The sequence below is a fragment of the Mus musculus genome, chromosome 12 (assembly GCF_000001635.26).
Source record: "Mus musculus strain C57BL/6J chromosome 12, GRCm38.p6 C57BL/6J".
In the NCBI taxonomy this organism is placed as follows: Eukaryota; Metazoa; Chordata; class Mammalia; order Rodentia; family Muridae; genus Mus; species Mus musculus.
In genome coordinates, this window is record NC_000078.6 from 42414377 (window position 1) to 42429441 (window position 15065).

Here is a 15065-nt window from a genome sequence, read left to right on the forward strand (position 1 = left end):
GTATGTTAATGAACAGTAGAGACAGAGATATACGGTGCCAAGTATTTTCTTGTTTCTTTCCTTTAAGAGGAACTGAATGATTCGGGTAAAGGACTGCATAGTGTGCTACATAGTACACAGGGCAAAATCTACACACTGGTACTCAAGTCTGGGGACTTTTTTTTTCTATTTTTACAAGGTTTATTTCAAATCTTCTTTGTTTTCTTTTATCTTTCAGTTACCTTCTACTATTATCTTACCTCTTTTTACAAGGTTTATTCACCTCTGGTCCACTTCTTTTATTTTCCTTTACCTTTTATTTTCCTTTGCTATTCATTTTCCTTTCCAAGCACTCCTCTCTCAGTGGTGTCCTTCACTGTACCCCCATTACCTGAGCCCGAAGTTGAGGCACCATCTGACCAAACTAGCTCAGTCAGTCAACAGGGTCTCAAGTGAGGGAGTGAGGATTGAAAAAGAAAAAACAATTAAGACAAAATTATAACATGACTCCAGCCCACACTGGGACTGAAGCAGCGTTATTCTTTTCCAGCACTTTTTTTGTTTGTTTGTTTGTTTGTTTTTGTTTTTTTGAGACAGGGTTTCTCTGTATAGCCCTGGCTGTCCTGGAACTCACTTTGTAGACCAGGATGGCCTTGAACTCAGAAATCCTCCTGCCTCTGCCTCCCGAGTGTTGGGATTAAAGGCGTGCAAAACAGTATTTCCCTGACCGGGAATCGAACCCGGGACGCGGTGGTGAGAGCAATGACTCCTAACCACTAGACCACCAGGGAAGTTTCAATACTTTTTAAAAATCTCATTAGTCAGTAACTAAGGGTTACATTAGTTTCTGCATTTGCTTTTTCTATGGAATATATGCCAGTCATTTATCTAAACTTGAGCTATATCCATTGTATACTACCTTAAACAAAATATGTCTCATACATATTATACTAAAATATCTGTGCTCATTTGTATTATTATTTAAGGGAACATAGAAGGAATATGGCTAAATTAGTTTGGGATTCATCTCCATATACTTGATGTTCATTTATGTGAATGAAAGTAAGCTCTTAAGGTTGAAATGTCCCCCCTGCTTTGGAGTTAACATAGGCTATAAAACATTTTACAGGATTCATTAGAAAAATGTCAATCAAATCTGTAATAACATACTTTCCTAAGAACTAATGAAAAAACAAATTAGAGAGTGAGATTTCATCTATCTTTTTCCAAGGGTCACATTGGTTTTCTTCATATAAAAATGTTTACACTGGTTTATTATAAATATATTTAACTCATTAATTTTTCTCAGCATTCACTTAAAGTTTGTTGGTTTTGTTTTGTTTTGTTTTGTATTAACTCTAGAGAAGTGATAAATAAACATCAAATCTTAAACTGTGACACAAAATATCCAGTTTTCCCATAGAATCCTTCCCCAGAAAGAGTTCAGTATTCCTGAATATATCACTAGTGATCTTTAATAGAATTTATCTCAACAAATTGGGAGTTTTTTCCATAGTCATGCAATCATCGGTATCTTGTTCATGACCAAATTCCAAGAATCCAGGTTTTAATATCTCTCCTACAGTGATATTTTGTAGTTTTCTAGTTGCAGAAAACTGCTCCATACCTGTCTTCTGCATTTATTATAGACTCTGTGTTGGTATGAAAAATGTGCCAGGAAGAACAAAGGCATTTAGCCAGCAATACTCCAAGTTGGGACATTTGGCTTATTAATCCCTACTTTTTAGACATTGCTTCTCATCTGGGTATATGCACAACTCTATTTATAACAAATTATTAAAGGACAGAATTATTCTCTACATTTTATGCATCAATCATAAATTTGTCTGTCCTTGCTGAAAGAATTCCATTCCTAGGCACAAAATGCCTCCCAGCTCCCCATATCCCCTGATCTTGCCAGCTTGGACGGAAGGGACAGAGAGATACACTGTAGTCTTGCTTCTGCTTCAAAAGCTGAAACACTGGCCATCAGCCTTCATCCAGGACACTGAATGGAACCGGAGAGAGTAGGTTGACCTTCTATGCTTGACAGTATCAGTAAAGTTTGGTTTCTTTTTTAAAAAAAGATTATATATGTGTAATATGTTATATTATATATAATATATATATATAATTATACAACTATAATAAACATGACTGATGCTTCAGTAGAAAATTATACATTGATTCTGCAGAAAGCACGGGAAGAGAGAATTCCTAGACTTATATGCCTGAGTAGAAAGGGTGGTATTTCTCTCTAACTAAGATATGGGATGGTGATCCTGTATCTCTTGATTGCTTCCTTTCCCAAACTTTCTCTCTTTCTTCATTCTCCATTTCATTCTAACACCTTCACCATTGATCAGAAAATGATTTAGGTTTCTTGAAAACTTAAAAGATACAATCATATTAGAATTAGGATATGGAACAAAGAAAAAAAGGGTTGAAAATTTTGCTCATTATCTTAGACTAACCATTTAATCCATTTAAAAAGTAATGCCAAGATATTATTGATAACTTTTTCTAATTTGGGCCAAATTACTTACTGTAATTTTCCATTCTGTAGCCTACAATTTTGTTATTTTGATGGTGTCCATTGCCTTACAAAAGATTTTCAACTTCATGAGGTCTCATGTATTAACTGTGCCTGAGCTATTGGTGTTTTCTTAAGAAACTTGTATCCAGTGCCAATGCATTCAAGGCTATCTTCCACTTTCTCTTCTTTCAGGTTTAGTATATCTGGTTTGATGCAGGTAGACAGCACAAGTTTACACTTCCACCAGAAATGGAGGCATGTTCTTGTTCTGCATCCTCTCCTCTATGACCTGTCACTTGTGTTTTTGATCTTAGTCATTCTTCTGTTGCGTTCTTCTACATGGAAAAAATCCAATTACATATCAGTCAGTTTTTGCCTTGATCTAGTAGTCATTTAGAACAGAGTCGTTCAGTTTCGTAAGTTTGTAGACTTTCTGTTGTTTCTTATGTTAAGCTTTAGTCTCTGTGGGACTGATAAGAAACAGGGATTATTTCTTTTTTTTCCTCTTCTCTTCTCTTCTCTTCTCTTCTCTTCTCTTCTCTTCTCTTCTCTTCTCTTCTCTTCTCTTCTCTTCTCTTCTCTTCTCTTCTCTTCTCTCCTCCTCCTCCTCCTCCTCCTCCTCCTCCTCCTCCTCCTCCTCTTCTTCTTCTTCTTCTTCTTCTTCTTCTTCTTCTCTCTCTCTCTCTCTCTCTCTCTCTCTCTCTTTCTTTCTTCTTTGGTTAACTCATCCTTTTTTATAGGATATTTTAATTGTTTACATTTCAAATGTTATCCCATTTCCCTGTTCCCTACTCTATAAATCCCCTCTCCCCTATTCCCTTCCCCTGCTTCTATAAGGGTATTCCCCCACCCACCCACCCACTCACTCCTTCCTCACCACCCTGGCATTCCCCTACACTGGGGCGTTGAGCCTTCACAAGACCAAGGTCTTCTACTGCCACTGATATGCGACAAGGCCATCCTCTGCTACATATGCAGCTGGAGACATGGGTCCCTCCATGTGTATTCTTTGGTTGATGGTTTAGTCTGAGGGAACTCAGGGTGGGGGTAGGTCTGGTTGGTTGATATTTTTTTCTTCCTATGGGGTTGCATACCCCTTCAGCTCCCTCAAACCTTCCCCTAACTCCTTCATTGGGGTACCCATGCTCAGTCCAATGTTTGGCTGAGAGCATTTGCATCTGTATTTGTCAGGTTCTGGCAGACCCTCTCAGGAGACAGCTACATCAGGTTCCTGTCAGCAAGTACTTCTTGACATCTCCAATAGTGTCTGGGTTTGTTGACTGTATACAGGATAGATTCCCAGTCTCTGAATGGCCTTTCCTTCAGTCTGTGCTCCACACTTTGTCTCTGTATTTCCTTTAGACAGGAACAATTCTTGGATTAAATTTGTAGATGAGTGCGTGGCCCTATTCCCCTACTGGGGGCCTACAGGTTCAACCTCCCATTTGTTGGGCATTTCAACTAATCTCTCTTTCCTTTCTCCAGGCACTTCAATGCACCATCTCTTAAACTGATAGCCTCTTTTTCTTTGATTATTGTTGTTACATGCATGTGTCTGTATATAATGTATATGGCATTCATGTATGTGTATGTATATACCTCCATTCACAAATAAATAATACAACTTTCTGGGCCTGTTTTTATTGTTTGTGGATACATGGTTTTAGGGCTCACCCTTTTGGGTTGGATAACCAATAAGAGGGCTTATCCCTTAGAAAGAGTGATTTTCCTTCTCCGAACCATAATTAGTTACCTTAAGATCTTTGTCTAGGGTTGGGACACCATAAAATTCCCCCCTTACATATTAGTACATCTATTGACATTGCTATTGCCCCAGTCTTTATGCAGCCATTTGTAGGAAAGACTGTTTCAAAGCAGACTTCCTGGTACATTGACTCTTACAGTCTATCTATCTTTTCATCACTGAAGGGCCCTGAGCCATGGATGGAGAAGTTGTGTTCCTCATGTAGGCATTAGGGCTGGTCTGCTCTTAATTCTTTGACCTCTGCAGTGTGTCCTGTAGTGGATTTATCTTCTAATCTCTGTTTGTTGTAAAGAAAACCTTCTTTGATGAGGGATGGCAGCTACACTTATTTGTGGTTATAAGGATGAAATATAGAATGTAATAAGGATTATGCTTTGCTAACAAAGTGGAGGGATCATGCCACACCTCCTCTGCCACCCAGGGTCGAGAAGCTCTCTGGCTCCAGGTAATTGACTAGGTAGCTCATACCAGGCATGATTTCCCTCGCATTATGTGGAGGGCCTTATCTCCAGTTTCATATTTGCTGAAAGGAAAGGAAAGAAGGGGGGGGGGAAGAAGGAGAAAATGGAAGAGGGAGAGTACACAGAGGAGGAGGAAGAAGAAGAAAAGCAGAACAGAAGCACATGGCCTGGAGAAACCGCTAGTTCTAAGGGGTCTCATAGATGTGGAAGATGGTAGTATAGTGGTAGATCTGCCCATTCTAGGCACACAGCATGTATTCATATTAACTGAGTTGTGTTTTTATTTCTGGAGCATATTTGGGTTGGAAAATTACTGCAAAACATGCCTTCATCCTCTGGGAGGAAATCAAGGGCTATAACATTATGCATCAAAACCTGGATGTATCTCATTCAATACTGAATTTACATTCATTCAACAGTAGAAAAGTTAGAAATCTTGAAGTGGTATTTGATTTTAGAGTAAATAGTCTTAAAAAAAGCTCTCACACTTATTTAGTAGGGGTATCTCTCTAGTTTGGTGTATTTGTTGTGTATTTGTTTGTCTTCTCTCATGTATTTGAAGGAGGCATCAGTATTCTCATTCTATTTTAGCCGAGCCAGAAGCTGAGTTCCTTACCCCTATGTTTGGACATTCTGCCTTTGTATCAAGAGTACTCCTCCTTTGGCTGGAATATTATGTACACTATCTTCCAGATTTATCTATTGTGTCAGCTTGTCATGGAAGGATTCCTCATGCTACCCTACTTGTACTCATAGTCCCTAGGTCTGTCCCATTTCCAACTCACCAAGCAGTTCATCTCACTATGCTTATTGGTTTCTCTTGTTCCTCACCATACACTAAAACCTTTGTGGACAGAAAGTTAGTGCTTGTTTCAACTAAGTAGCTCCAGCTCCATACTGCAGTGGGTACACAGTAGGCACTCACTCCCTGAATTAATAGAACTTCAAGTAAATCTAGGTCTGAGTGTCAATGAGATATTTCAAGTAACAGTTTAGCCTCTTTATTAAAATGACTATTTCTAAACACATATGTGAAAATATTCCCCAAAGGGAAACCCAATTGCTGTATAATTCAAATGAAGTAGCAATCTTACCCTCTCTCATTCATAGCTTTTATGAATCTCAGACCCATGAAGCACCATCAAATTCCCTAATTCTCTTTTTTTATCCCCTAAGAGCCCATTAACTTAACTAAAAGGTAGGATTGCTGCCAGGCTCTGTCTTTGGGCAAGGAAAACACTTTGCTATCTCAATATTTTAAAAGGATTGAGTAAAATTAAAATTATGAGGCAGAATTTTTCTTTAATGGCTTTTACCCTGGTAATTATCCAGGCTTGCTCATTCAGTTCTGACCAAACAAGACAAGGGTATGGACTCTGTTGGTTGTTTAGGAGGGATTCTTCAAAATATACAATGTATTCACCTTGCAAATGTATTCACCTTGCAATGGTCATTCTTGCTGATGGTGACATTCTTATATCAGTCAAGGGCAAAGCAGATGGCAGTCCTTTGTTTATCCTAGCTTGATAACTGGCTCATTAGCCAATGATAATTTATGCCTAGGATTCATAAAAAAGTCCTACATACAGCACATACAGGCAGCTTACCTCAAGAGGAGGAAGTCAGAGTTATGCATTTCATATTGCCCCTTGGTGAGGGTGGCAATACAGGTGTGTAAAGAAGCCCACAGACTTGCCCTCTGTCCCATAGACATACAGAGTCCTACCTACTACCGTGTAAGCTTAGCGTTGGAGGAAGAAGACAGATAAGAGACCCAGATATCTGCCTTCCAGTACCAGGGTACATGCAGGTCATGGACATCTGCTTGCAGCCATGTCAGGCAAGGAGCCCTCCAGCCATGTGGCCATCCTGTAGTGGGAGCCACCACAATGTACATGTATGTGATGACTATTTGGGAGAGAATGAAAAATGGAGCAGCTTGAACGTTATGAAGAGAGATGGAAATGGAGACTGGAGAGTGGAGAGGAGTAGCTTTTTGTCAGTGGCTAGCCTGACACTTGGGACCATGGTGTTGAACCAGCTTGAGCTCCTGCTGAGGGTCATGTCTGGGTCCATGGCAGCGGAGGTTGGTGCTGATGCTCATGGCTCATATTAACAATAGAGAACATGAGGATGACCCTGTTCCGGGAAGCAGTTATCGACCATGTGGATGTCAAGAGGCTATGCAGAACAGACTCTACCCTTTGATGGATGCATCACTCTGAAGAGCTGGTCCTAACTTTCACCTGCAGCAACACTCTGGGGAGCAGGCTCTGCAATTTGCCAAGGCAACATGTAATACATTGGAGCTGGCCCTAGGTAGTAGTGGTGTGGGTGAACTGTATCTGAAGACAGGAGAGCTGACCCCACAACTCATCTACTGTGGGATAGAACAGGCACATAGGTGATTACCCTCCCTCTCCCATCAGGCAGTTGGGAAAGTTTGCATTGGGTAATGAGCTCCAAACAGTGGGTCCTGCACCTTTCCTGAACAGCACTGCAATGCTGAAACTGCTGGAGGAGAAGCAGGTGAGTCATCACCTGTTATGTGCTATGAGTTATTATAGGTAAGGGGGGATATGGCTTTTAACCCTTACCCCTCCCCATCTGCGGCAGTCAGAAGAACTGGGACTGGAGTTATGAGGGAAAGCTGGCCTTACTTCTTGCTAGATGCAGCACTTGGGAGAGCAGGCCCTGTTTCTGAGCAGCACAGTATAGCTGGCCCTGATGAAAGGGCATGGGAAAGCCAGCACCAAAGGCAGTGAGGTGATCTGAGTGGGGGGCAGTGATGCCCTCTGCTTTTTCTTCCATTAATACCTGAGGCAGTCAGGAGAGCTGACTCCCAGGTCCTGCCCCTCACAAGCTGCAGCACTTGAGAAGGAGAATGGGCCTTGCATCTCACGTGAACAGCACAATAGAGTTGAGCCTGGTGGAGAAGGCACAGATGAGTCCATGCCATGAGCAAGAGCATGGGAGAGCCAGCCCTGCCAGTGGTATGGGTACAGGAGTGATGTGCCCCTCCCTCCCACCTTGCTACTTGCAGAATTCAGGAGTTGTGTGTGTTTTATTGCGTGTGTGTGTGTGTGTGTGTGTGTGTGTGTGTGTGTGTGTGTGTGTGTGAGAGTGTGTGGTTGCATTGGCAAAGGATGGCTATGAAGGGACAGGAAGATGAGCAGTACCGGGGTGTATGCTGTAAAACTCAGTAAGAATCAATAAGAAGTTAAAATTTACAATGTAGATGCCTGATTCTGCCCTGGAGTATGTCCATTGCTCAAATGCAGGCCAGCCTAGACAGAATAGGTAATAAGCCTATTTGTACTTGAACCCTTTAGTGCCCTTAGTTCTGATTCTAAAGATGCACCTGCAGACACCCTCGCTATGCTATCTCCCACTCTCACTTGTCATCATCTTATCCCTACCTATGGAGGCTACCCACAGCCCAGGTATAGACCACAACAGCCAGAACAGATCAGAGCTACACCTGACCTTTGAAACCGTCCATTCCATTTATTTGGAAAGGAAACACCCAAGCTACTGATACTCTGCACCCCCCCCCCCCAAACTCACTACAACTGTCAACCCTGCTGCCTTGACCCCCTGCTACTACATTGGTGAATACCCACTACTTAAATTTAGCTGATGCCCGTCAGAAGAACAGAAGTTCCCTGCTGGAACAAAGGCCATGCTCACTACCAGAAGTTCAGCTTGCAAGTCCAATGGAGACTACCTCCTGGACCAGAGGTCATTCCCACAGCTAGAAATATAGATCACAAAGACTAAAAGACAAAAAAGGAAAACAGAAATGAAGGAACAAAACTATCCATCCAACAGAAATGTTACTCAGAAATTGGCTCCCAGACCTATAGTCATCTCAAACCCCAATGCTTAGACAGCAGTGTAAGAAAAAAAAAAAAAAAAAAAAAAAACAGCTTTGGCAATAGGATACCACCAAAGCCCAGCTACCCTACTACAGTAACCCAAGAATATTTATTTCAACATAGCCAAAGCACAAGAAAGCAACCTAAAAACAAACTTTATGTTAAAGACAACTTCTGTTCCCATTGTTCGGCTGTGAGTTTCTTCATGTGTTTCCATTAGCGGCTGGGTGAAGCATCTCTGATGACAATTGATCTAGGCAACCATCAGTAGGTATAGAAGAACATCATTAGGAATCATTTCATTGGCTTTTTATTTTTGCCATTCCATTTATGTTTGACTTATCTTTGGTTGTAAGCTCTGTCTCTGGGATATCCAGCCTTTGGGTACTGGCTCTCCAGAAAAGTGGAGATTAGGCTTCTTTGGGCTCTCTCTCTCTCTCTCTCTCTCTCTCTCTCTCTCTCTCTCTCTCATTGCATTGGTCCCAAACTGGACCAGTGGGTGCTTAGCTTTACTGTAACTTGATATTCCATGGCTGTTATCTATGATGCAAAGTAAATAAATAGATAAATTAGTGGAGAAAAACAGATGCAGAGACTCACAGCCAATCATTAGGCAGAGATTGGGAAGCCTGCAGAAGAAGAAGGAGAAGCATTGTAGGAATCAGAGGAAACAAAGACACTATGTGAAAATCCACATAATTAATTAACCTCCGCTCTTGTTTTCTCACAGAGACTGAGCCTACAATCAGGGAGCCCCCCATGGGCATAACCTAGGCTCTCTGCATATATGTTATGAATGTGTAGCTTGGTATTTTATGGAACTCCTACACGTGGGATCAGTGGCTATCTCTGACTCTTGTGCCTGCTTTTGGGATGCTTTTCTCATACTGGGTTGCCTGTCCAGCTTTAATATAACTGGAGGTCAGTAGTCTTATTGCCTTGTTTGTCTTATCCTTGAGAGGCATACCATTTTCTGACGGGAAATGGATGATGGGATGGATGGATTGGTGAAAGTTGAGTGGAGGGAGTGAATTGGAGGAGATAAATGAGGGGAAACTGTGGTACCTGGTAAACAGAGATGATAATATATTTTAATATAAGTTAAGTTTCCCCATTCATTTCAGTCATTTAGCCTGGAAAAATGTAACTAGGAACTACTTAATGAAATAGAAAATAAGTTTTATCTGTTTCAAGTTATACATCATTAAGGAATAGACATGTAATAGTTAATATATTTTTCTGGGTATCTCTTCTATGTAGTTAGGTTGAAGAAACTTGGAAACAGTAACAGTTCTATGGTGCAACAAACTTCTTTTGGCTCTTACTGGGTTGTGTTCTCCATCAGTACAATAAAATCACATATCTGATTCAGTATACTATGCTTAACCTTTTGATTCTTCATCTATGCTTTCTGGCCTGCCACATATTTCTCTGTGAGTTGATCTGGGGATTATTCTGTTGTTCAATAAATATATATTCTTATATTTCTTCTGTCTCAAGAACTGCATCACATATTAGGTGTTAAAAGATTTAGGTTTTAAAATTTGGGCTGTATTGGATGAATAAAGAAAATTAAACAAGTAATTTAGATTTTAATTGATCTGTAAAAGCAAATTGACAATATTGTATGGCCATTTAACTAGGATCTAGAGGTACAGACATATTTTTAATTAATCTTAGGAAACAAGAATTCAAATCTAAACTTTGTTATTTACCATACTTCACTTACGGATAATGTAAAAATTACATGTCTGACATTCAAGATTTTTCCTAATTAGGCTGATTAGAAGTTTTGTTCTGCCTGACACCCATGAGACTGCAAAGGTTAAATGGAAACCATAGAATTATAGCTATACTTCCCCACCCTCTCTATTTATTTTAAAGTCCTATTAATGAGGACAACAATTTACCACAAATTCCACAAAGTAGGAGAAAATACCCTTGCATTACAGATGAAACACTAACATAGGGTTTGTGGTAGACACCAGGTCATGATGGCAACAAGAAATATAAAGGTAAGAAATGAAGTCATGTGATATAAGTTGCAGTGTTAGCTTCTCTTAAAACAAGTAGAAGACATTACGATGTGACTTACAATTAATCTTATTAAAGTTTGCCATACATGGATCCCTAGTCAATTGCCTATGTAAAGAGAACTTCAGAATGGTATGGGTCACCACAGGACAATTTCTATCTACTTTGACCATTCTTTACTGCTGCCCTTCCTGCCTTAACATTATTAGTAAATCAAAGAATTAATTAATAAATTAATGCCCATTCTATTAGACTGTTAAAAAATTGCAGGTATTTTTAAGCTGGCTAATATTTTGTTCTCATAAAGGAAACTACAAAGACTTACATAGTGATTTTCTAAAACTTGAAAAATAACCAAATAAAGGATCTTGATTGGTTTACTTGGTATTGTCTCCAAGGAGACTTTCCTTTCCTTTTCTTTCTTTTTTTTTTTTTTTTCTTCTTCTTTGCCCGTGAATTACTGTGTAGGAGGGATTCTGTGAAAGGACCTGTTAAATTATGTTAAATATTCATCTGCTCACTTTAGCATCTGGATAAGGACTGTTTTACACGTTAGAAGATCCATCTGCAAAGGAAACTTTAACTGACTTGGTGAACCTTCTTTCAAAACTAAGGTTAAGTAAATGACACTATATATTCTTGTCTATTATAAACTCATAAAAATACCATAAAGGGAAATCAAGGTGGTAATGGATCATCAGAACTGCCTAGTTATAATATTTTTTCAAACACTTTAGAAGGCAATATTGATTTTTCTATACATATGTATGCAAAAATATACAGGTGTTTATAATCTAGGTATAATTTGAAATGAATTTTAAAGATGTTAAACAACAGCAGCAAACCATGAATGATTAGCATTGCAAATCCAAAGTGGAAACCAAGGTGTGATGAAACAGCAAATTATACTTTTTAATAAATGCATTGTTCTACTGAAAGAGATTATTGTAGTCACTGACAGCCAATTCTGGAATGATGAATTATTGTTTAAAAGCCCTTCCTGCGGTGTTTTGCATGCCGTTAACAAATAACTGCTCGGCTAATTCTCATGTACACATTTACAGATGTTTGATTTAAATGTTGTACCAGCCTAATGAATAAATGGTTTTGATAGTATATATACCTCCCATATCTTTTCTCGTAAAAGATCTCCCATGAAACATGTTTTCTAGCCATAAATTTGTATTCCAATGTGAAGAAATGGAATAGCAGATGCACAACTTTCATTACATCTTTTCAGAAGAAAGAACGATTATCACCTGAGCCAATCTGTGAATATGGCAGCACTTACCAACATTCTTCATGCTGAGATCAACTCAGCCCATGTCCCTCCTTACTTCATACTTCTACCTTCATGTCTTTACTTAGTTATATCTGCCAGTCCTGGAGATCTATAAAGCACAAGAGATAATTAGATCCTTTATTGTTATTTTGCAACATACTAAAGTGTTTTATTGATATTAAAGGTTTATGTTTAACCATGCCCTCCAGCTACAGTGTTCTTATTAAAAGAGTATTGGTTCTAGAAAACCTTTTTGGTGATCACTATTATTTTCCTATTGACTAAAATTTGTAAGATCAGTCATAGAAGGACTATATATAAGATATTTATTGATAAACATATAATTAGCAGTGAACTATTTGTTGAAAATTAAGGTGCACAGGTAGTGTTTCCTTTAAAATCAAACATTATTTAATAGACCTTTTCTTTTTGTGAGTTCAGTGAATAATGATGTGTCCAACACACACTTATTTGTGAAAAGGTAAATACTTTTTGTAATTAAGCCTGTTTAATTGAGCAAAGAGCAAGTTGCACGGGAGCAGGGCTAGGGTTGTGTTGTTCTTACACACAGAAGGAGATAGCTGAATCGAGAGAAAGCAGAGTAGGAAGGGTGTAAACTGTTTTACCCTACAGTTTTGCTTCCAACTTGTCTTGAGAGTTTTAAATATGATTTTCTACTTTTGGCTGAATGATACCATCCTTGTTTATATATCAAATTATTTAATGTTAGTTTTATAGAATATTTTCTTGTATTTCCCTATTCACCTTTGATGTTTTATATCTTGAGGATGGCAGTAGTTATGCTTTTAATAAGATTATTATTTCTTTCAGTCGTGTAGCTTTAAACATCAATGGCTGCTCTTGGAGTGGATAACACATCACTATGTTCCTCTCTAGATCACTACATTTATATATATTTACAACTTTTCTGCCCTGAATTCCTATAACAAAGGGTATTCTGTAGCTTTAGTAAATTAATGGTCTTGTAGAGAATAAAAAAGAATAAAAGGTTCAATAGTCTTTTGCTATCAGTGCACACAGTCCTATTTTCTCTTGATGTTCTTTTATCCATGTAAATTCCAGTAAATTATTGTTCACATACAAAGGAAGGGTAGCTGCAAAAGGCTTTTGCTTGGTTCTGCATAATGGTGCTTCCTTTTACCGATGAGAGACTCCTGTAAGGATTAGTTACTTCCTGGATAGTGAGCATTTTGCTTTTTTGTCTTTCAGGAAGTAGTTTGAACTTGCTATTCTGTGGGATTTCATTCAAACAGGGATGTGTTGGATGAAAGCTGACAGTTACGGTCTGTGATCTTGGCTTCCCTTGTACACTGTGCCCTTCACACTGAAGAGCTGCTTCTGACCCTCTGTGGAAGAACCCATACTGAGACTCAGCCAAGCCACTGACCTTTGAGAAGGCAAATTGAGGGTGTTCTACTTTAATAAGCTCTTACTGAAAGAAGCCTGGCAGGGCCAGATGAATAGTCTAGGTAGGCTCCAGCTGTTTAGCGCACACAATGCTAGCACACCAGTTTAGATAATATACTTTTGTTATAGTTGAAACTCTGTCTTCCATAATGGAAAATATAAATTGTAAAGGACAAAGCGACATAAGCAAGGGAAACTTTCTTTTGTCTGTTGCAGTGGGAAAGGGAGATTGAGCTCAGCTCAGCAGACACAGAGGATGGGAGGGTGTTAAGCATGGGGTGAGCTACTGGTAGAGTACTCATGAGTGTTAGGGTTAAATGTGACGGTAGAAGGTGTCCAGCACAGAGTTAGATGTGAAATTGTAAATACTTTTCTTTGTAGTTAGGCCAAATATGCTTGCTCACTAGTACTCAAGAAATTAAGCTCCAACTCCCCTATAGAGGCTGGAAGATAACGTACCATCTCAATTGATGAACACATTTCAAAGATGTAGTTCTGGAAAAATGACATTGGGGGTGTAAAATTGGTTTTGAATATTACAAAGGTTATTTCAATAAACCGGAAGTGAGTGACAAACTTGTTACTAGAGTAAAGAACAAGATCTAAGTTTAATCAAATTGAGGGAGCTTTAACTCTTTTTTTTCTGTCAGCAATAAATATGATTCTTGCTTGGACCTCAATAACTCAGCAACATCAGTGCCTCTCATCTCAGGCATACTGAAAATCTGTTTTATAATAAATTTGTTTTTAAATTTTTGAGAATTCTCCATATTGATTTCTGTAATAGCTGCTCCAGCTTGCAATCTCACCAACAGTGAATGACAAAACCTCTTTCCTGCATCCGCTCCACAATTTGTTGGGTTTTATGTCATTGATCTTTGCTATGCTGACCATGGTAAGACAGGACTGCAAAGTGGTTTTGATTTGCTTTTCATATTAACTAGGGATGATTAAACTTTTTTGTTTACTTTTGAGATTTTAACTTATTACAAATTTCTTCTCTTCTCTTTCCTCTCTCCAAAACTTCCCATATACTCATCCATGCTCAACTTCATAATCATGGCCTCTTTCCATTAATTATTATTGAATACACATAATATATTTATATAGACATATATATGCCTAAATATAACCCATTGAGTAATTGTATATATGTTTTCAGAACTGAACAATTGGCACTGAGTGAATAATTTTAAAAATAGCATTAGATTTTTTTACTTCTCTTGAGAACTGTCTTATTTTGAGTTTTATTGCTGTGATGAGATACCATGACCATGGGGACTCTTATGAAGGAAAATTTAATTGGTTCTGGCTTACAGTTCAGAGGTTTAGTCCATTGTCACTATAGTGAAGAAGCATGGCACATGCAGGCAGACATGACACTGCAAAGGAGGCTAAGACTTCTATGTCAGGATCATCAGGAAAAAGGAAGAGAATGCCACATAGGACATCATCTGAGCATTTGAGACCGCAAAGCTAACCCCCAAAGACATGCTTCCTCTAATAAGGTCACAACTCCTAACAGTGCCACTTCCTGGTGATCAAATATTCAAATATATGAATCTATTGGAGGCATTCCTGTAGAATCCACCTGGAGAACTTACTATTTAGATCTCTGAAATATTTTTTAAGTGGTTATTTCTTTTATAATACTTTGGTTTTTTGAGTCTTTTATTATTCTGACAAACAATAAACGTTAACT

At 38.7% G+C, this 15065-nt stretch overlaps 1 non-coding gene across 1 annotated transcript; it reads right to left on the reverse strand.

Moving 5' to 3' along the window:
- Window positions 1-698: 698 nt before the first annotated feature.
- Window positions 699-770, reverse strand: n-TEctc2. The gene has a single exon. It is a non-coding gene; the product is annotated as a tRNA-Glu (tRNA).
- Window positions 771-15065: the final 14295 nt, after the last annotated feature.